We start from the raw sequence: 22,600 nt of genomic DNA on the forward strand, positions 1-22,600 counted from the left end.
CACTAAGGCAGACATAGAAACATCAACTGAGACACTTAGGGCAGAAATGGAGAGAGGTACAGAGACACTAAGGGCACAAATGGAGAGTAGCACCGAGAGCCTGGGAGTCCAAATGGAGAGATGCACCGAGAGCCTGAGGGGGGAACTGCATGCGACGTCCAAGGACGTATGTGCCGAACTTGCCGCAGTGCGCCGTGTGCTCACTGAGCTCTCGCAAACCCTTAGGGACATGCATGGACGTGAGCAGGCAGAGACATCATCCGTTGCAAGTTCCGTCCAGGGCAGCCCCCAACGTAGATCTGGGAGGAACCTGCGCTCCACAGGCAGGGGTGCCCCTGATACCCGCAGAGGGGGCTTGCAATAGCGACTGCCCACTGACAATGAGCATCTTTGGACACTGGTGTTCGGGGGGGAGGTAGGAGGGTGGAGGGGGTGTGTTGGGCTCACTTGGGTGGCGGGTCGATAGGGTGTACAACATGATATCACATATGCCATAAACAGTGCACGATCAACCAATGAGATGTGTGGACATTGATCTTTGTGTACTAGGCCATCATAGGCGTACAGTCCATATTGTGCATGTCCCAGACACACACAGTGCCACGAGTCCCGTGTCCATGTATCAGCCACCAGGCGTGAGTGCTAGAAGCATACATCAATGAGATGCTGACGAATGTCACGGCCCTCCGGTGCCTCGCAGACTCCATGAGGTGCTGCCACATCCCCACCCTCATCATGACCATCATCAGGTGCTTGCAGTTCTGCGTCAGGGGGCATGGGCACATTTCTACGTACGCACATGTTGTGGAGCATGACACATGCCATCACCATCTTTGCAACCTTCTCATGGCGGTACAGGAGTGCCCCGCCAGACCTGCTGAGGCAGCGGAAACGACCCTTCAGTAGGCCGAATGCCTGTTCAATGACTACACGGGTACGTGAGTGGGCATGGTTGTAGTCCTCCTCATGCTGGTCCCGTGGGTTCCGGACTGGTGTGAGGAGCCATCTCTTCAGTGGATATCCAGCATCACCTGTATGTGGACGAGAAACGTATGATGTGGAATGCCATTGCTACGTACGCACACCCCCCCCCTTCCTGCCAGGTCATTGCCGAATCACATACCCCACATTATCATGCATGTAATGAGACTCACCGAGTAGCCAGGATCTGTTCCCTGCGTGTCGCTCCATGTAGCGTGGTATTGTAGAGTTCCTCAAGACCATAGAATCATGGGTTGATCCAGGGAATCTGGCACAACAATGTGTAATGATCCTGTTGGAGTCACACACCATTTGTACATTCAGAGAATGAAATTGTTTCCGGTTGCGGTACTGGGCCTCCATGGCATGTGGGACGACCAATTCCACATGGGTGCAGTCGATGGCACCAATGCAACCCGGTATGCCGGCAAGTGCATGGAATCCCACTTTTGTGTTTGTAATTTCCTGCTCCGAGCGTGGTAGAGAGATGTAGTCGTCTGCGTGCTGCAGGAGGGCATCGAGCACTTGCAATAGTGTCCGTGAGAACAGTGGCTGAGAAATGCCATGCAACTGTCCGACTGTGTGCTGGTAGGTGCCTGTGGCCAGGAAGTGTAGTACAGACACCACCTTCAGTAGGGGTGGGATGGCGGTTGGGCTATCTATCATGCTGACAAGGTCAGCCTGTGTCATGTCCACAATGGCGGCTATGGTGTCCCGGTCCAGGCGGTAGAGGGTGTGGATCTGCTCATCAGTGAGGTTGAACGGATGTGCTCGGAGGCGTGGGATTGCGGGCTGCCTGCGTGGTGGTGGTGGCTGTGCTGGCGGCCCTTGCTGGCCCTGCCTTGGCCTCCTCCTCCTCCTCCTGCGTCTCCTCCGTGCGGCCGGTTGTAGTTGGTGTTCGTCTTCTTCTTGGAGTTGGAGTACTTGCAGTGCTATCAGGTCCCCCAGGGCCAACATCGCGAGTCCTGCCGGTAGCATTTCGGTGTGGTTGTGGGAGGAGACTGGCTGTGCAATTTATGTGTTTTCAGGCTGTATGGCCTCCACCTGTGGTGATTAATTCCACCTGTGCAAACTGCTCTCCCCTTTGGCCGAGCACGTCCCGCGCACAACGCTGCAATTCGGGGAATGGCATCTTGCTATTGCAATCATGTATTTGTACCCGATGGCCGTGTAAGATTGTTTGATATGTTCATTCTGCTGTGGTCCCATTGTTTCACATACTATCTGTGCAGTCGCGAACAGACTTGTGAAGGGTCAGTGGAACGTAGTACTCGAGTAACGGTGGGCCCTCATGCATCACTGTACCGAGTTGCAACGACGGGCGGGGCGTCCCATTTGTGGGTGAAGGCAGTTGCCATTTTCACACACAGCCGCACTCGATGGAATAATTAGTGATTTCAAACGGCCACAGATGCCTCTTCGACGTGATGTTGCAAATGAGGAATTCGAAGGGCGGCGCTTTCGGTTTTCAGCTAGCGGCGAGGAAATGCCCACAGGTCTGACTGCAAATATAACGTACTATTGTTCAATGTCCTTGAGACAGGGGCCATGGCGAGGATGCAATGATTGATATGAATAGTTTGGGATGCGCAATAGCGACGTGGGCGATGAGGCCGGACGTTCCCAAATACATGTTACTTCACTACACTGGAATTACGGGCTGGGGCACTGTGGATTTTGCAGGCTGCATAACGCACAGACTCAATGGATATTTCTAATGTTATGTGAGTAAATATTCAGGCGTTTTAATCCCGGGATGAGGGAATGATGAATGGATGCATGGGCAGGTGATTTGATACAGAGTTTGCCATGTACAGGGCTTCTTGGGATCTATCCGCCTCCCCTACGCTATGTGATGCAGGGCTGCCATAGTGGGACCATCGTCTATCTGGCCTTGTTGAGCCCTCCCTGTCTCGACGCGCCCTCAGACACTTGTGTCCATGCACGTTAACATTCCCATCTGATGGATTCTGTTTTGACAGACGCATGCACAGGTACACTCGTTTGTGATGGTGTTTGCACCTCGATATAGATGGTTATGAGTCGCAAGTGGTTTTGGGGTGGTGATGATCCTTTGGAGTGGGCTAGCATGCATATGGCTGTGGATTTAGTGTGATCATTGAAGTGAGTTGTTCGGATGTAGTTCTGATGGCCATTCTGTTCTTTTTCTTTTCTTTTGGTTGACAGGTATCTCCTCCCCTTTTGCCACTGCCATCTGTATGCCACTCCTGCAGATGGGTTTTACTCCCGACACCTGCTGCTTCGTGTTAATCAGTGGAGCAGCATTACGATCTTATGGGACGATCGCCAATGGGCCACATGCCCTTACGCAGTACTGGTGGCTCGGAGCAACATTTCGGCCTTTCAGCTGGACTAGTGCCTCCCCATTGGGACGGCCCTGCGGTTCTGTGCGCTTCCATGTTGCCTTTTCGTACGTGAATGTGGCTCTGTGTACCATGAGGGAACAGGGCGTCACACAAGTAGTGGCTGGTCATTTTTTGCGGATGCAGCCCACAATGGTGAAAAGTGTTTTGGAGTTCATGGCCTGATGGCTGTATGGGCTTGGTGATTTTGATGTGCATTAAATTTCTATTCTGATTTGGCCCGTGTAGCGTTCTTCTTTGCAAGTGATGTGGCATATGCCTATTTGGGGGGCGATGTATTGTGAGGAGATCTGCATTGGGTTCCAGCTTCGGAGTTTAGTTGCGTGGTACTGTACTGGGCGCGTTTGCCTACGAAGCCCGTGGGGTCAGGGATGGGGGCTGCCAATATGACAGTTTGAATGTTGTCATGCTCAGGGGCGGGGGATTGGGTTTTGTGTAACAGATGCCGGTCAGCCACGTGGACTGGTGGAATGATGTGATTCTCGGAATATTGCTGGTCACAGGTGCCTGTGTTTGCGTGCGTTTCTTGGTGGGGGACTGTGGTCATGTCCATTGGGATGGCTTCTGTATTCGTGCCATCTGTGCCCTGCTGCTCCCATTGGCCCCTGTTGTGTTTCTTTTGTTCGTTGGCATGCATGGGTGACTTGTACATTTCAATGGTTGCATTGTGACTTCATTGCACCTACGGGGAGTTGTACTTTGTGGCCAGGGAGCGGTGTACAGGCACTCAGTGGGGCCGTTTACGGTTGATTCGCGATGCCGTACTTCTCACCATGGCGGAATGGTACATTCCGCCATGCTTGATGGCGTTAGGTACATGTCCGCTAGGGTCGGAATTAGCGTACCCTTGCGCCATGGTGGTATTTACGGTTTGGCATGGCGCGCGCGCGCGTGCTTGGTGCAGTTAGCGTTGGCGTTCACTACGGTGTCGCTAATGGCTTCGTACTTTGCGGTGACGGGTCATAGTCGCACCGAGCGCTATTCGATGGCGGTATTGCATTTCCGCCATCGTTTTCCGAGTTCCGCAAGGGTCGTAATGAGGGCCATTGACTTAGTTGGAGTGCTGGATTGAAATCACTTATAATCATAATCATAATTCCCACAGTAAGGATTGGCTAACACTCTCCCTTCACCTGCCACCAAGACGCCCACTTGCTGCTGATAGGACCAGGAGTTACGAGGTATGTGTCATGGAAGCTGAGGGAGGAGTTAAAATACATCATCAAAAATGACAGGTGGGTTTTACCTTTTTGGGTTCTGAAAGTCTAACAACATGGCAGCTGTCGTGCCTAGAAACACTTGTTTACAGGTGCGTCACCAATGACTTATCATATCATGTTTTTATGATTCAGGGAGGAAGAGGTACTTCTCATAGGAAAATAACTTCAGATTCGATCATTACAAAGCGATTCCAGTTTGCATTGCTGGATGGACAATATGAACCAGAGGGAAAGGATGAGAATAGGTTCATACAAATAATAACAGTCTAATCCAGATAGTGCCTGGGTAGGCAAGGTCACTGTTGTGATCTCCCCGGGCTGTTTTCAACCTGTGTGTGAGAATATGGAGTGTTGGGCTTTTTGTAGAATGTTATGATGCAAGTCTCCTGGGGATTCCACTGTGTGTCAGTTGGTATCTGGAACTTGAGTAAAAGGGGACTGGTGGATGTCTCTCTAAGCATGAACTTGACATAAATGTGTTGTACTTACTTCCTTATGTACTTACCTGCTGTCTGTGAACCCAGTAAAGTTGTTCCTATCACTTGAGGCTCCAGAGTGATCTGTCTTACCCAAAAGACTCATCTCAATAGTCACCTTATATATGTTAAGTGGTCTGTTCGGGCGTGATCAGAGGATTCCATGTCAACCCAACACCAGCAATACGATAATATGGCTTTCAAGCCCCGGCTGGGTGGCGAACAAAGGGTCGAATGGGCCGCCAGCCCGGGCTTTATAGGCCTGAGCGAAGCTCTGGTCTCAGCTCGGGCTGCGGGCCATTAAACCCTGTGTCCTCCCCCCAGCCGGGGCGTGAAAGCCATTTGCACCTCAGGATTTATTGGGGTCCAAATAGTTTTCATTATTTCCCTTCCAACAGGAGATGAGCTCCATGCGAGCCCGTCTCCTGTCGGAATGGAATAAAAATGACAATAAAATGGCTGGCGCCATGAAAATTGAAATAGGGACTAGGTCCCTTTTCGGATGACAATGACATGGAAAACCTATTCCAAAATGGCCACCATCATTCGAAAAGGGACTTAGTCCCTCTTCTATTTAAATGCTAGAAGCCATTTACTTTCTCTTTTTTTTCCGAACCGCCACGGGTGGTGAAGGCAAAATCGCGCCTGGGAAAGGTGGATTCTGATTGGTCAGACCATCTTTCCTGGGTGCAAATCTATTATTCTGTTAAATAAAAGTCAGGGATTGGAAAAGTGTAATCCTGCTGACGTAAGTCATCTCCCTACCTCCCCCTATCTCTCTGTCAGTTCAATGTTTTCTCACCACTGCTCTAGCAGAGTAAATATTCACTTGTTTAGCATGGCTAAGTTATTAAAAAAGCAAGCAATGGTGCAGAGCTTTCTGTGTGAAACAGACTTCCACTATCCATAAGGCTGACAGATGATCAGTTGAAGTTTTGCAAAGTGCCAAAAAATAATGTTCCATCCAAGTGATACATTTACCTGGAGGTTTCAGAAGCTGCCTCTGTATGTTCTTCAGTCTGTATTCCATCTGCGGACTCCACTGAAAATGCTCTCTTTTATGGTACTTTCTAACTTCTTCTCGTCCTTCTAAGTGTCATCTCTTCCTGTTCTTTTGGAGGTATATGTGTCTTTTTATATGGTGGATAGTTCTATTATTTGTTCATCCCTTTCTTTTCTAATTTTTGGTTCTGATCTCTTTTGCTGTTATTTTTATATTTTGAACTACTCCTATTCTGTGTCTTGGTCTGATGGCCATTCCTCTAATCCTCTATTCTTCCACTATTTTCTCTTGATACTTTCCCCTTTCTTCCATTGTTCACTGTTTTGGTTTCTTTTTCTTTACTGATGTACTCCATACCTCTACCTGTGACTGTCTTGTCAATGTCAAGTCCTGGAGACTTGCTCAGTCTGTCGCGTTATAATTGGTGGTCAGACTCAACTCAGGGAGTTCCTTTCCCCCCCAAGCAAGGTGGCGTCCACTCAAAGCGCTTATACATATTCAACTTTAGTGAGGCCTCCCACTTATTTCGCACCACCCTATGTACCGCTAATGTGCTAGGAACCAGGTCTGTATATAAAAAGAAAATATATTTATTTAAGGTTTGACAAAATGTAATAACAACCAAACATCAGCCACCAATGCTGTGGCACCACACAATACCACAAAATCAAATTTCTTGCACCAATTGACTAGCTCACGTTTAAAGGACTTACAGTTTCAATATGACACAGGTACAATTTTGAATTTGGAAGTCACAATTTATATCAGATTTCTTGCAAATTAACCAATAGAAACCTTCACAATACAATAAAAAAAATCATTTTGGCTTTACTTTGAGAAAAAGAAACTCAATGGGAAAATCGTTTTTGGCCTTATTTAAAAAAAATCTAGTTTTGGAAAAGGAACTCAAATGAGGAAATCGTTTATTAGGCTTTTATTTGAAAGGCAAGGTTGGGAAAAAGGATCTCAATGGGAAAATTGTTTTTCAACACAACTACAAATGAGATGCAAGGCTTTTTAATTATGACTTTCGAATCACTGAGAATAAATGTGAAAATGTGTTTTGCAGTATTTGCTCTCCAAGAAAATGCAGGGTTTAGAGAGTCTGGGTTTGGATGCAAGGGAATCAATGGGATTCATGACCCCCCCCTTCTGGACAGAATTCAGGGGTTTCAGAAGAACAGTCACCCAAGTCTTTATTATCTATACCAGCTCTAACACACTAGGCATGAACTGTGTTAGTTTCAAACTCTAATAACACTCATCCTGTTATTTTCTATATGGGAATTAATTGGTTTAACTTCAATTCAATGCACCTACACAGCTTCCCCCCTACCCACAATTTAATGGAAAGGATTAAGGTGGGCTGTTCCCATCACAATTCAATTTAAATGGATAGGGTAATTTAGGTGGAATTAATTTGAATTGGATTTTGTGCCAAGGGCCTACCCAGTTTCACCCCCCACCCACTAATGGAAAGGTATAATGTCAGGTAGCTCTGCGCACAATTGATGACTTTTGATTTAATCACTCTGACACATGATGACACCTTATGACACACTGTTCCTTTCTCAAATCAGGGGACAGGAAAGTCTCTGACCTACCAGATCCTTAGAGGGTTGGGCATAGACAATCAGCCTCCCCACCCACTTTGGAAAATGGATAAATAGGGACTGCTGAGGACAGGCAAGACACACACTCTTTCACTCATCAACTGATCCTCTGGCGAAGCACCCTGCAGGAAGATCCAGACTCCAAAACCAGACTCCAGATCCAGACTCCAGATCCAGACTCCAGATCCAGACTCCAGAACCAGGCACCAGATCCAGACTCCAGAACCAGACTCTAGAACCCTGAAGCAGAGGCCTAATCCAAAATGCTGACCCCTTTTCAGCAGGCCTCAAAAATCTTGCAAACCTGATTTAACCCCTAACTTCCACGGGGCCTAACCTAATCTATTCAACAGCCTGGCTGAGCTGTTTGCTGCTTCTGGCCAACAACCTTTGCTAGAACCCAAGATCCAGATCAGTCCAGCAGAGCTGTAACCCAGAACCCGTCAGATCCAGTCCAAGAGGCCGCGCAGAGACCAGAGTGCTGAGAGCAGAACCAAGCACCTGAGACCTGTCCGGTGGCGAGCGGAGTCCAAGTCAAAGCTTTGACCAGATCTTTGACGGGTCCATTCCATTCCAAAGCCATAGTAGTGAGTATTTAGCATAGAACTGTCCATAGTCATTTCTCAGTTTAAAGTAATCCATTCAACCCATTCCAACATATCCAGACTGCATTGCAGAATCTCTTTTGTCCATTCTGAATCCTTTCTCATCCATCTAATCCTGTGATAATTGTTAGTGTAAAGCCAACCTGTTTGCAATTCAAAGTGCAATTTCATTTGAAATCTTGACTCCTTTTGAGAAAAATTGACCTTCACTAACACCTCTGTAACTTTTGAACCGTATGTGCTAGGAACGAAATTTAAATGTGATTCTGAAGCTAGGACCCCCGATTTCACCACCTGTAAAAACAGCTATTTCTTGATTTCAACTTCTGAATTTCATTTTCCATCTGCTAACCATTCAACAATCCTTGCTAGTGTTGACCTGAACCAATCCAAAGCAACCCTCACTTGTTCTGAATGCGATTTAGCGAATTAAAATCATTTTTAGCATTTTTCCCATTCATTTCAAACCACAATTAAAAGCAATTGACCTGTTTAAAATCATTACTGTTCTCTCTAAGCTTGCTGCGGGGAATCGAGATTGAAACTGCAATTGTTGATTGTTATTCCTGATACCTGTATGCCCTCATTCCATCTATTCATATTGCATATTGGGGGGAGTGAGTGGTAACAGGGGGAAAGAGTGATTACATTGCCTTTGACTGAATTCATATCAAGTTTATTTCTGTGTTGCATTCTTTCCTATCATTGCATTTCCTTGAACCACACAAAGTTATTCTCTGCTACATTATTCTTCCTATTCCTACTCCTAATTGATTAAAGATATTGTTGATTATTGTAATACTACCCATTGCTGATCATTGTTCATATTCATAAGTGTGATTTCAGATATTATTCATATTCATAAAAGTATAATCTATATATTGTTCAATTCTTCAAATACATCTTTTAATTTGCAAAACAAACCTATTTCTTGGTTCTGTGAGACCGGGGGAATTCAAAGAGAGGGGCGTTTTATAAGGGTACATCATCCAGAATTAAAAGAACTTTTGACATAAAAATATATAAATAAGGGTTTCCATTGGGCATCCCATAATAGACATTGACTTAGTTGGAGTGCTGGATTGAAATCACTTATAATCATAATCATAATTCCCACAGTAAGGATTGGCTAACACTCTCCCTTCACCTGCCACCAAGACGCCCACTTGCTGCTGATAGGACCAGGAGTTACGAGGTATGTGTCATGGAAGCTGAGGGAGGAGTTAAAATACATCATCAAAAATGACAGGTGGGTTTTACCTTTTTGGGTTCTGAAAGTCTAACAACATGGCAGCTGTCGTGCCTAGAAAGACTTGTTTACAGGTGCGTCACCAATGACTTATCATATCATGTTTTTATGATTCAGGGAGGAAGAGGTACTTCTCATAGGAAAATAACTTCAGATTCGATCATTACAAAGCGATTCCAGTTTGCATTGCTGGATGGACAATATGAACCAGAGGGAAAGGATGAGAATAGGTTCATACAAATAATAACAGTCTAATCCAGATAGTGCCTGGGTAGGCAAGGTCACTGTTGTGATCTCCCCGGGCTGTTTTCAACCTGTGTGTGAGAATATGGAGTGTTGGGCTTTTTGTAGAATGTTATGATGCAAGTCTCCTGGGGATTCCACTGTGTGTCAGTTGGTATCTGGAACTTGAGTAAAAGGGGACTGGTGGATGTCTCTCTAAGCATGAACTTGACATAAATGTGTTGTACTTACTTCCTTATGTACTTACCTGCTGTCTGTGAACCCAGTAAAGTTGTTCCTATCACTTGAGGCTCCAGAGTGATCTGTCTTACCCAAAAGACTCATCTCAATAGTCACCTTATATATGTTAAGTGGTCTGTTCGGGCGTGATCAGAGGATTCCATGTCAACCCAACACCAGCAATACGATAATATGGCTTTCAAGCCCCGGCTGGGTGGCGAACAAAGGGTCGAATGGGCCGCCAGCCCGGGCTTTATAGGCCTGAGCGAAGCTCTGGTCTCAGCTCGGGCTGCGGGCCATTAAACCCTGTGTCCTCCCCCCAGCCGGGGCGTGAAAGCCATTTGCACCTCAGGATTTATTGGGGTGCAAATAGTTTTCATTATTTCCCTTCCAACAGGAGATGAGCTCCATGCGAGCCCGTCTCCTGTCGGAATGGAATAAAAATGACAATAAAATGGCTGGCGCCATGAAAATTGAAATAGGGACTAGGTCCCTTTTCGGATGACAATGACATGGAAAACCTATTCCAAAATGGCCACCATCATTCGAAAAGGGACTTAGTCCCTCTTCTATTTAAATGCTAGAAGCCATTTACTTTCTCTTTTTTTTCCGAACCGCCACGGGTGGTGAAGGCAAAATCGCGCCTGGGAAAGGTGGATTCTGATTGGTCAGACCATCTTTCCTGGGTGCGAATCTATTATTCTGTTAAATAAAAGTCAGGGATTGGAAAAGTGTAATCCTGCTGACGTAAGTCATCTCCCTACCTCCCCCTATCTCTCTGTCAGTTCAATGTTTTCTCACCACTGCTCTAGCAGAGTAAATATTCACTTGTTTAGCATGGCTAAGTTATTAAAAAAGCAAGCAATGGTGCAGAGCTTTCTGTGTGAAACAGACTTCCACTATCCATAAGGCTGACAGATGATCAGTTGAAGTTTTGCAAAGTGCCAAAAAATAATGTTCCATCTAAGTGATACATTTACCTGGAGGTTTCAGAAGCTGCCTCTGTATGTTCTTCAGTCTGTATTCCATCTGCGGACTCCACTGAAAATGCTCTCTTTTATGGTACTTTCTAACTTCTTCTCGTCCTTCTAAGTGTCATCTCTTCCTGTTCTTTTGGAGGTATATGTGTCTTTTTATATGGTGGATAGTTCTATTATTTGTTCATCCCTTTCTTTTCTAATTTTTGGTTCTGATCTCTTTTGCTGTTATTTTTATATTTTGAACTACTCCTATTCTGTGTCTTGGTCTGATGGCCATTCCTCTAATCCTCTATTCTTCCACTATTTTCTCTTGATACTTTCCCCTTTCTTCCATTGTTCACTATTTTGGTTTCTTTTTCTTTACTGATGTACTCCATACTTCTACCTGTGACTGTCTTGTCAATGTCAAGTCCTGGACACTTGCTCAGTCTGTCGCGTTATAATTGGTGGTCAGACTCAACTCAGGGAGTTCCTTTCCCCCCCAAGCAAGGTGGCGTCCACGCAAAGCGCTTATACATATTCAACTTTAGTGAGGCCTCCCACTTATTTCGCACCACCCTATGTACCGCTAATGTGCTAGGAACCAGGTCTGTATATAAAAAGAAAATATATTTATTTAAGGTTTGACAAAATGTAATAACAACCAAACATCAGCCACCAATGCTGTGGCACCACACAATACCACAAAATCAAATTTCTTGCACCAATTGACTAGCTCACGTTTAAAGGACTTACAGTTTCAATATGACACAGGTACAATTTTGAATTTGGAAGTCACAATTTATATCAGATTTCTTGCAAATTAACCAATAGAAACCTTCACAATACAATAAAAAAAATCATTTTGGCTTTACTTTGAGAAAAAGAAACTCAATGGGAAAATCGTTTTTGGCCTTATTTAAAAAAAATCTAGTTTTGGAAAAGGAACTCAAATGAGGAAATCGTTTATTAGGCTTTTATTTGAAAGGCAAGGTTGGGAAAAAGGATCTCAATGGGAAAATTGTTTTTCAACACAACTACAAATGAGATGCAAGGCTTTTTAATTATGACTTTCGAATCACTGAGAATAAATGTGAAAATGTGTTTTGCAGTATTTGCTCTCCAAGAAAATGCAGGGTTTAGAGAGTCTGGGTTTGGATGCAAGGGAATCAATGGGATTCATGACCCCCCCCCCTTCTGGACAGAATTCAGGGGTTTCAGAAGAACAGTCACCCAAGTCTTTATTATCTATACCAGCTCTAACACACTAGGCATGAACTGTGTTAGTTTCAAACTCTAATAACACTCATCCTGTTATTTTCTATATGGGAATTAATTGGTTTAACTTCAATTCAATGCACCTACACAGCTTCCCCCCTACCCACAATTTAATGGAAAGGATTAAGGCGGGCTGTTCCCATCACAATTCAATTTAAATGGATAGGGTAATTTAGGTGGAATTAATTTGAATTGGATTTTGTGCCAAGGGCCTACCCAGTTTCACCCCCCCACCCACTAATGGAAAGGTATAAAGTCAGGTAGCTCTGCGCACAATTGATGACTTTTGATTTAATCACTCTGACACATGATGACACCTTATGACACACTGTTCCTTTCTCAAATCAGGGGACAGGAAAGTCTCTGACCTACCAGATCCTTAGAGGGTTGGGCATAGACAATCAGCCTCCCCACCCACTTTGGAAAATGGATAAATAGGGACTGCTGAGGACAGGCAAGACACACACTCTTTCACTCATCAACTGATCCACTGGCGAAGCACCCTGCAGGAAGATCCAGACTCCAAAACCAGACTCCAGATCCAGACTCCAGATCCAGACTCCAGATCCAGACTCCAGAACCAGACTCTAGAACCCTGAAGCAGAGGCCTAATCCAAAATGCTGACCCCTTTTCAGCAGGCCTCAAAAATCTTGCAAACCTGATTTAACCCCTAACTTCCACGGGGCCTAACCTAATCTATTCAACAGCCTGGCTGAGCTGTTTGCTGCTTCTGGCCAACAACCTTTGCTAGAACCCAAGATCCAGATCAGTCCAGCAGAGCTGTAACCCAGAACCCGTCAGATCCAGTCCAAGAGGCCACGCAGAGACCAGAGTGCTGAGAGCAGAACCAAGCACCTGAGACCTGTCCGGTGGCGAGCGGAGTCCAAGTCAAAGCTTTGACCAGATCTTTGACGGGTCCATTCCATTCCAAAACCATAGTAGTGAGTATTTAGCATAGAACTGTCCATAGTCATTTCTCAGTTTAAAGTAATCCATTCAACCCATTCCAACATATCCAGACTGCATTGCAGAATCTTTTTTGTCCATTCTGAATCCTTTCTCATCCATCTAATCCTGTGATATTTGTTAGTGTAAAGCCAACCTGTTTGCAATTCAAGTGCAATTTCATTTGAAATCTTGACTCCTTTTGAGAAAAATTGACCTTCACTAACACCTCTGTAACTTTTGAACCGTATGTGCTAGGAACGAAATTTAAATGTGATTCTGAAGCTAGGACCCCCGATTTCACCACCTGTAAAAACAGCTATTTCTTGATTTCAACTTCTGAATTTCATTTTCCATCTGCTAACCATTCAACAATCCTTGCTTGTGTTGACCTGAACCAATCCAAAGCAACCCTCACTTGTTCTGAATGCGATTTAGCGAATTAAAATCATTTTTAGCATTTTTCCCATTCATTTCAAACCACAATTAAAAGCAATTGACCTGTTTAAAATCATTACTGTTCTCTCTAAGCTTGCTGCGGGGAATCGAGATTGAAACTGCAATTGTTGATTGTTATTCCTGATACCTGTATGCCCTCATTCCATCTATTCATATTGCATATTGGGGGGAGTGAGTGGTAACAGGGGGAAAGAGTGATTACATTGCCTTTGACTGAATTCATATCAAGTTTATTTCTGTGTTGCATTCTTTCCTATCATTGCATTTCCTTGAACCACACAAAGTTATTCTCTGCTACATTATTCTTCCTATTCCTACTCCTAATTGATTAAAGATATTGTTGATTATTGTAATACTACCCATTGCTGATCATTGTTCATATTCATAAGTGTGATTTCAGATATTATTCATATTCATAAAAGTATAATCTATATATTGTTCAATTCTTCAAATACATCTTTTAATTTGCAAAACAAACCTATTTCTTGGTTCTGTGAGACCGGGGGAATTCAAAGAGAGGGGCGTTTTATAAGGGTACATCATCCAGAATTAAAAGAACTTTTGACATAAAAATATATAAATAAGGGTTTCCATTGGGCATCCCATAATAGACATTGACTTAGTTGGAGTGCTGGATTGAAATCACTTATAATCATAATCATAATTCCCACAGTAAGGATTGGCTAACACTCTCCCTTCACCTGCCACCAAGACGCCCACTTGCTGCTGATAGGACCAGGAGTTACGAGGTATGTGTCATGGAAGCTGAGGGAGGAGTTAAAATACATCATCAAAAATGACAGGTGGGTTTTACCTTTTTGGGTTCTGAAAGTCTAACAACATGGCAGCTGTCGTGCCTAGAAACACTTGTTTACAGGTGCGTCACCAATGACTTATCATATCATGTTTTTATGATTCAGGGAGGAAGAGGTACTTCTCATAGGAAAATAACTTCAGATTCGATCATTACAAAGCGATTCCAGTTTGCATTGCTGGATGGACAATATGAACCAGAGGGAAAGGATGAGAATAGGTTCATACAAATAATAACAGTCTAATCCAGATAGTGCCTGGGTAGGCAAGGTCACTGTTGTGATCTCCCCGGGCTGTTTTCAACCTGTGTGTGAGAATATGGAGTGTTGGGCTTTTTGTAGAATGTTATGATGCAAGTCTCCTGGGGATTCCACTGTGTGTCAGTTGGTATCTGGAACTTGAGTAAAAGGGGACTGGTGGATGTCTCTCTAAGCATGAACTTGACATAAATGTGTTGTACTTACTTCCTTATGTACTTACCTGCTGTCTGTGAACCCAGTAAAGTTGTTCCTATCACTTGAGGCTCCAGAGTGATCTGTCTTACCCAAAAGACTCATCTCAATAGTCACCTTATATATGTTAAGTGGTCTGTTCGGGCGTGATCAGAGGATTCCATGTCAACCCAACACCAGCAATACGATAATATGGCTTTCAAGCCCCGGCTGGGTGGCGAACAAAGGGTCGAATGGGCCGCCAGCCCGGGCTTTATAGGCCTGAGCGAAGCTCTGGTCTCAGCTCGGGCTGCGGGCCATTAAACCCTGTGTCCTCCCCCCAGCCGGGGCGTGAAAGCCATTTGCACCTCAGGATTTATTGGGGTGCAAATAGTTTTCATTATTTCCCTTCCAACAGGAGATGAGCTCCATGCGAGCCCGTCTCCTGTCGGAATGGAATAAAAATGACAATAAAATGGCTGGCGCCATGAAAATTGAAATAGGGACTAGGTCCCTTTTCGGATGACAATGACATGGAAAACCTATTCCAAAATGGCCACCATCATTCGAAAAGGGACTTAGTCCCTCTTCTATTTAAATGCTAGAAGCCATTTACTTTCTCTTTTTTTTCCGAACCGCCACGGGTGGTGAAGGCAAAATCGCGCCTGGGAAAGGTGGATTCTGATTGGTCAGACCATCTTTCCTGGGTGCAAATCTATTATTCTGTTAAATAAAAGTCAGGGATTGGAAAAGTGTAATCCTGCTGACGTAAGTCATCTCCCTACCTCCCCCTATCTCTCTGTCAGTTCAATGTTTTCTCACCACTGCTCTAGCAGAGTAAATATTCACTTGTTTAGCATGGCTAAGTTATTAAAAAAGCAAGCAATGGTGCAGAGCTTTCTGTGTGAAACAGACTTCCACTATCCATAAGGCTGACAGATGATCAGTTGAAGTTTTGCAAAGTGCCAAAAAATAATGTTCCATCCAAGTGATACATTTACCTAGAGGTTTCAGAAGCTGCCTCTGTATGTTCTTCAGTCTGTATTCCATCTGCGGACTCCACTGAAAATGCTCTCTTTTATGGTACTTTCTAACTTCTTCTCGTCCTTCTAAGTGTCATCTCTTCCTGTTCTTTTGGAGGTATATGTGTCTTTTTATATGGTGGATAGTTCTATTATTTGTTCATCCCTTTCTTTTCTAATTTTTGGTTCTGATCTCTTTTGCTGTTATTTTTATATTTTGAACTACTCCTATTCTGTGTCTTGGTCTGATGGCCATTCCTCTAATCCTCTATTCTTCCACTATTTTCTCTTGATACTTTCCCCTTTCTTCCATTGTTCACTGTTTTGGTTTCTTTTTCTTTACTGATGTACTCCATACTTCTACCTGTGACTGTCTTGTCAATGTCAAGTCCTGGAGACTTGCTCAGTCTGTCGCGTTATAATTGGTGGTCAGACTCAACTCAGGGAGTTCCTTTCCCCCCCAAGCAAGGTGGCGTCCACTCAAAGCGCTTATACATATTCAACTTTAGTGAGGCCTCCCACTTATTTCGCACCACCTATGTACCGCTAATGTGCTAGGAACCAGGTCTGTATATAAAAAGAAAATATATTTATTTAAGGTTTGACAAAATGTAATAACAACCAAACATCAGCCACCAATGCTGTGGCACCACACAATACCACAAAATCAAATTTCTTGCACCAATTGACTAGCTCACGTTTAAAGGACTTACAGTTTCAATATGACACAGGTACAATTTTGAATTTGGAAGTCACAATTTATATCAGATTTCTTGCAAATTAACCAATAGAAACCTTCACAATACAATAAAAAAAATCATTTTGGCTTTACTTTGAGAAAAAGAAACTCAATGGGAAAATCGTTTTTGGCCTTATTTAAAAAAAATCTAGTTTTGGAAAAGGAACTCAAATGAGGAAATCGTTTATTAGGCTTTTATTTGAAAGGCAAGGTTGGGAAAAAGGATCTCAATGGGAAAATTGTTTTTCAACACAACTACAAATGAGATGCAAGGCTTTTTAATTATGACTTTCGAATCACTGAGAATAAATGTGAAAATGTGTTTTGCAGTATTTGCTCTCCAAGAAAATGCAGGGTTTAGAGAGTCTGGGTTTGGATGCAAGGGAATCAATGGGATTCATGACCCCCCCCTTCTGGACAGAATTCAGGGGTTTCAGAAGAACAGTCACCCAAGTCTTTATTATCTATACCAGCTCTAACACACTAGGCATGAACTGTGTTAGTTTCAAACTCTAATAACACTCATCCTGTTATTTTCTATATGGGAATTAATTGGTTTAACTTCAATTCAATGCACCTACCCAGCTTCCCCCCTACCCACAATTTAATGGAAAGGATTAAGGTGGGCTGTTCCCATCACAATTCAATTTAAATGGATAGGGTAATTTAGGTGGAATTAATTTGAATTGGGTTTTGTGCCAAGGGCCTACCCAGTTTCACCCCCCCACCCACTAATGGAAAGGTATAATGTCAGGTAGCTCTGCGCACAATTGATGACTTTTGATTTAATCACTCTGACACATGATGACACCTTATGACACACTGTTCCTTTCTCAAATCAGGGGACAGGAAAGTCTCTGACCTACCAGATCCTTAGAGGGTTGGGCATAGACAATCAGCCTCCCCACCCACTTTGGAAAATGGATAAATAGGGACTGCTGAGGACAGGCAAGACACACACTCTTTCACTCATCAACTGATCCACTGGCGAAGCACCCTGCAGGAAGATCCAGACTCCAAAACCAGACTCCAGATCCAGACTCCAGATCCAGACTCCAGATCCAGACTCCAGAACCAGGCTCCAGATCCAGACTCCAGAACCAGACTCTAGAACCCTGAAGCAGAGGCCTAATCCAAAATGCTGACCCCTTTTCAGCAGGCCTCAAAAATCTTGCAAACCTGATTTAACCCCTAACTTCCACGGGGCCTAACCTAATCTATTCAACAGCCTGGCTGAGCTGTTTGCTGCTTCTGGCCAACAACCTTTGCTAGAACCCAAGATCCAGATCAGTCCAGCAGAGCTGTAACCCAGAACCCGTCAGATCCAGTCCAAGAGGCCGCGCAGAGACCAGAGTGCTGAGAGCAGAACCAAGCACCTGAGACCTGTCCGGTGGCGAGCGGAGTCCAAGTCAAAGCTTTGACCAGATCTTTGACGGGTCCATTCCATTCCAAAGCCATAGTAGTGAGTATTTAGCATAGAACTGTCCATAGTCATTTCTCAGTTTAAAGTAATCCATTCAACCCATTCCAACATATCCAGACTGCACTGCAGAATCTCTTTTGTCCATTCTGAATCCTTTCTCATCCATCTAATCCTGTGATAATTGTTAGTGTAAAGCCAACCTGTTTGCAATTCAAAGTGCAATTTCATTTGAAATCTTGACTCCTTTTGAGAAAAATTGACCTTCACTAACACCTCTGTAACTTTTGAACCGTATGTGCTAGGAACGAAATTTAAATGTGATTCTGAAGCTAGGACCCCCGATTTCACCACCTGTAAAAACAGCTATTTCTTGATTTCAACTTCTGAATTTCATTTTCCATCTGCTAACCATTCAACAATCCTTGCTAGTGTTGACCTGAACCAATCCAAAGCAACCCTCACTTGTTCTGAATGCGATTTAGCGAATTAAAATCATTTTTAGCATTTTTCCCATTCATTTCAAACCACAATTAAAAGCAATTGACCTGTTTAAAATCATTACTGTTCTCTCTAAGCTTGCTGCGGGGAATCGAGATTGAAACTGCAATTGTTGATTGTTATTCCTGATACCTGTATGCCCTCATTCCATCTATTCATATTGCATATTGGGGGGAGTGAGTGGTAACAGGGGGAAAGAGTGATTACATTGCCTTTGACTGAATTCATATCAAGTTTATTTCTGTGTTGCATTCTTTCCTATCATTGCATTTCCTTGAACCACACAAAGTTATTCTCTGCTACATTATTCTTCCTATTCCTACTCCTAATTGATTAAAGATATTGTTGATTATTGTAATACTACCCATTGCTGATCATTGTTCATATTCATAAGTGTGATTTCAGATATTATTCATATTCATAAAAGTATAATCTATATATTGTTCAATTCTTCAAATACATCTTTTAATTTGCAAAACAAACCTATTTCTTGGTTCTGTGAGACCGGGGGAATTCAAAGAGAGGGGCGTTTTATAAGGGTACATCATCCAGAATTAAAAGAACTTTTGACATAAAAATATATAAATAAGGGTTTCCATTGGGCATCCCATAATAGACATTGACTTAGTTGGAGTGCTGGATTGAAATCACTTATAATCATAATCATAATTCCCACAGTAAGGATTGGCTAACACTCTCCCTTCACCTGCCACCAAGACGCCCACTTGCTGCTGATAGGACCAGGAGTTACGAGGTATGTGTCATGGAAGCTGAGGGAGGAGTTAAAATACATCATCAAAAATGACAGGTGGGTTTTACCTTTTTGGGTTCTGAAAGTCTAACAACATGGCAGCTGTCGTGCCTAGAAACACTTGTTTACAGGTGCGTCACCAATGACTTATCATATCATGTTTTTATGATTCAGGGAGGAAGAGGTACTTCTCATAGGAAAATAACTTCAGATTCGATCATTACAAAGCGATTCCAGTTTGCATTGCTGGATGGACAATATGAACCAGAGGGAAAGGATGAGAATAGGTTCATACAAATAATAACAGTCTAATCCAGATAGTGCCTGGGTAGGCAAGGTCACTGTTGTGATCTCCCCGGGCTGTTTTCAACCTGTGTGTGAGAATATGGAGTGTTGGGCTTTTTGTAGAATGTTATGATGCAAGTCTCCTGGGGATTCCACTGTGTGTCAGTTGGTATCTGGAACTTGAGTAAAAGGGGACTGGTGGATGTCTCTCTAAGCATGAACTTGACATAAATGTGTTGTACTTACTTCCTTATGTACTTACCTGCTGTCTGTGAACCCAGTAAAGTTGTTCCTATCACTTGAGGCTCCAGAGTGATCTGTCTTACCCAAAAGACTCATCTCAATAGTCACCTTATATATGTTAAGTGGTCTGTTCGGGCGTGATCAGAGGATTCCATGTCAACCCAACACCAGCAATACGATAATATGGCTTTCAAGCCCCGGCTGGGTGGCGAACAAAGGGTCGAATGGGCCGCCAGCCCGGGCTTTATAGGCCTGAGCGAAGCTCTGGTCTCAGCTCGGGCTGCGGGCCATTAAACCCTGTGTCCTCCCCCCAGCCGGGGCGTGAAAGCCATTTGCACCTCAGGATTTATTGGGGTGCAAATAGTTTTCATTATTTCCCTTCCAACAGGAGATGAGCTCCATGCGAGCCCGTCTCCTGTCGGAATGGAATAAAAATGACAATAAAATGGCTGGCGCCATGAAAATTGAAATAGGGACTAGGTCCCTTTTCGGATGACAATGACATGGAAAACCTATTCCAAAATGGCCACCATCATTCGAAAAGGGACTTAGTCCCTCTTCTATTTAAATGCTAGAAGCCATTTACTTTCTCTTTTTTTTCCGAACCGCCACGGGTGGTGAAGGCAAAATCGCGCCTGGGAAAGGTGGATTCTGATTGGTCAGACCATCTTTCCTGGGTGCGAATCTATTATTCTGTTAAATAAAAGTCAGGGATTGGAAAAGTGTAATCCTGCTGACGTAAGTCATCTCCCTACCTCCCCCTATCTCTCTGTCAGTTCAATGTTTTCTCACCACTGCTCTAGCAGAGTAAATATTCACTTGTTTAGCATGGCTAAGTTATTAAAAAAGCAAGCAATGGTGCAGAGCTTTCTGTGTGAAACAGACTTCCACTATCCATAAGGCTGACAGATGATCAGTTGAAGTTTTGCAAAGTGCCAAAAAATAATGTTCCATCCAAGTGGAGGTTTCAGAAGCTGCCTCTGTATGTTCTTCAGTCTGTATTCCATCTGCGGACTCCACTGAAAATGCTCTCTTTTATGGTACTTTCTAACTTCTTCTCGTCCTTCTAAGTGTCATCTCTTCCTGTTCTTTTGGAGGTATATGTGTCTTTTTATATGGTGGATAGTTCTATTATTTGTTCATCCCTTTCTTTTCTAATTTTTGGTTCTGATCTCTTTTGCTGTTATTTTTATATTTTGAACTACTCCTATTCTGTGTCTTGGTCTGATGGCCATTCCTCTAATCCTCTATTCTTCCACTATTTTCTCTTGATACTTTCCCCTTTCTTCCATTGTTCACTGTTTTGGTTTCTTTTTCTTTACTGATGTACTCCATACTTCTACCTGTGACTGTCTTGTCAATGTCAAGTCCTGGACACTTGCTCAGTCTGTCGCGTTATAATTGGTGGTCAGACTCAACTCAGGGAGTTCCTTTCCCCCCCAAGCAAGGTGGCGTCCACTCAAAGCGCTTATACATATTCAACTTTAGTGAGGCCTCCCACTTATTTCGCACCACCCTATGTACCGCTAATGTGCTAGGAACCAGGTCTGTATATAAAAAGAAAATATATTTATTTAAGGTTTGACAAAATGTAATAACAACCAAACATCAGCCACCAATGCTGTGGCACCACACAATACCACAAAATCAAATTTCTTGCACCAATTGACTAGCTCACGTTTAAAGGACTTACAGTTTCAATATGACACAGGTACAATTTTGAATTTGGAAGTCACAATTTATATCAGATTTCTTGCAAATTAACCAATAGAAACCTTCACAATACAATAAAAAAAATCATTTTGGCTTTACTTTGAGAAAAAGAAACTCAATGGGAAAATCGTTTTTGGCCTTATTTAAAAAAAAATCTAGTTTTGGAAAAGGAACTCAAATGAGGAAATCGTTTATTAGGCTTTTATTTGAAAGGCAAGGTTGGGAAAAAGGATCTCAATGGGAAAATTGTTTTTCAACACAACTACAAATGAGATGCAAGGCTTTTTAATTATGACTTTCGAATCACTGAGAATAAATGTGAAAATGTGTTTTGCAGTATTTGCTCTCCAAGAAAATGCAGGGTTTGGAGAGTCTGGGTTTGGATGCAAGGGAATCAATGGGATTCATGACCCCCCCCTTCTGGACAGAATTCAGGGGTTTCAGAAGAACAGTCACCCAAGTCTTTATTATCTATACCAGCTCTAACACACTAGGCATGAACTGTGTTAGTTTCAAACTCTAATAACACTCATCCTGTTATTTTCTATATGGGAATTAATTGGTTTAACTTCAATTCAATGCACCTACACAGCTTCCCCCCTACCCACAATTTAATGGAAAGGATTAAGGCGGGCTGTTCCCATCACAATTCAATTTAAATGGATAGGGTAATTTAGGTGGAATTAATTTGAATTGGATTTTGTGCCAAGGGCCTACCCAGTTTCACCCCCCCCACCCACTAATGGAAAGGTATAAAGTCAGGTAGCTCTGCGCACAATTGATGACTTTTGATTTAATCACTCTGACACATGATGACACCTTATGACACACTGTTCCTTTCTCAAATCAGGGGACAGGAAAGTCTCTGACCTACCAGATCCTTAGAGGGTTGGGCATAGACAATCAGCCTCCCCACCCACTTTGGAAAATGGATAAATAGGGACTGCTGAGGACAGGCAAGACACACACTCTTTCACTCATCAACTGATCCACTGGCGAAGCACCCTGCAGGAAGATCCAGACTCCAAAACCAGACTCCAGATCCAG

Source organism: Ambystoma mexicanum, chromosome 1q (genome assembly GCF_040938575.1).
Source record: "Ambystoma mexicanum isolate Mex_15411 chromosome 1q, UKY_AmexF1_1, whole genome shotgun sequence".
NCBI classification, from domain to species: Eukaryota; Metazoa; Chordata; class Amphibia; order Caudata; family Ambystomatidae; genus Ambystoma; species Ambystoma mexicanum.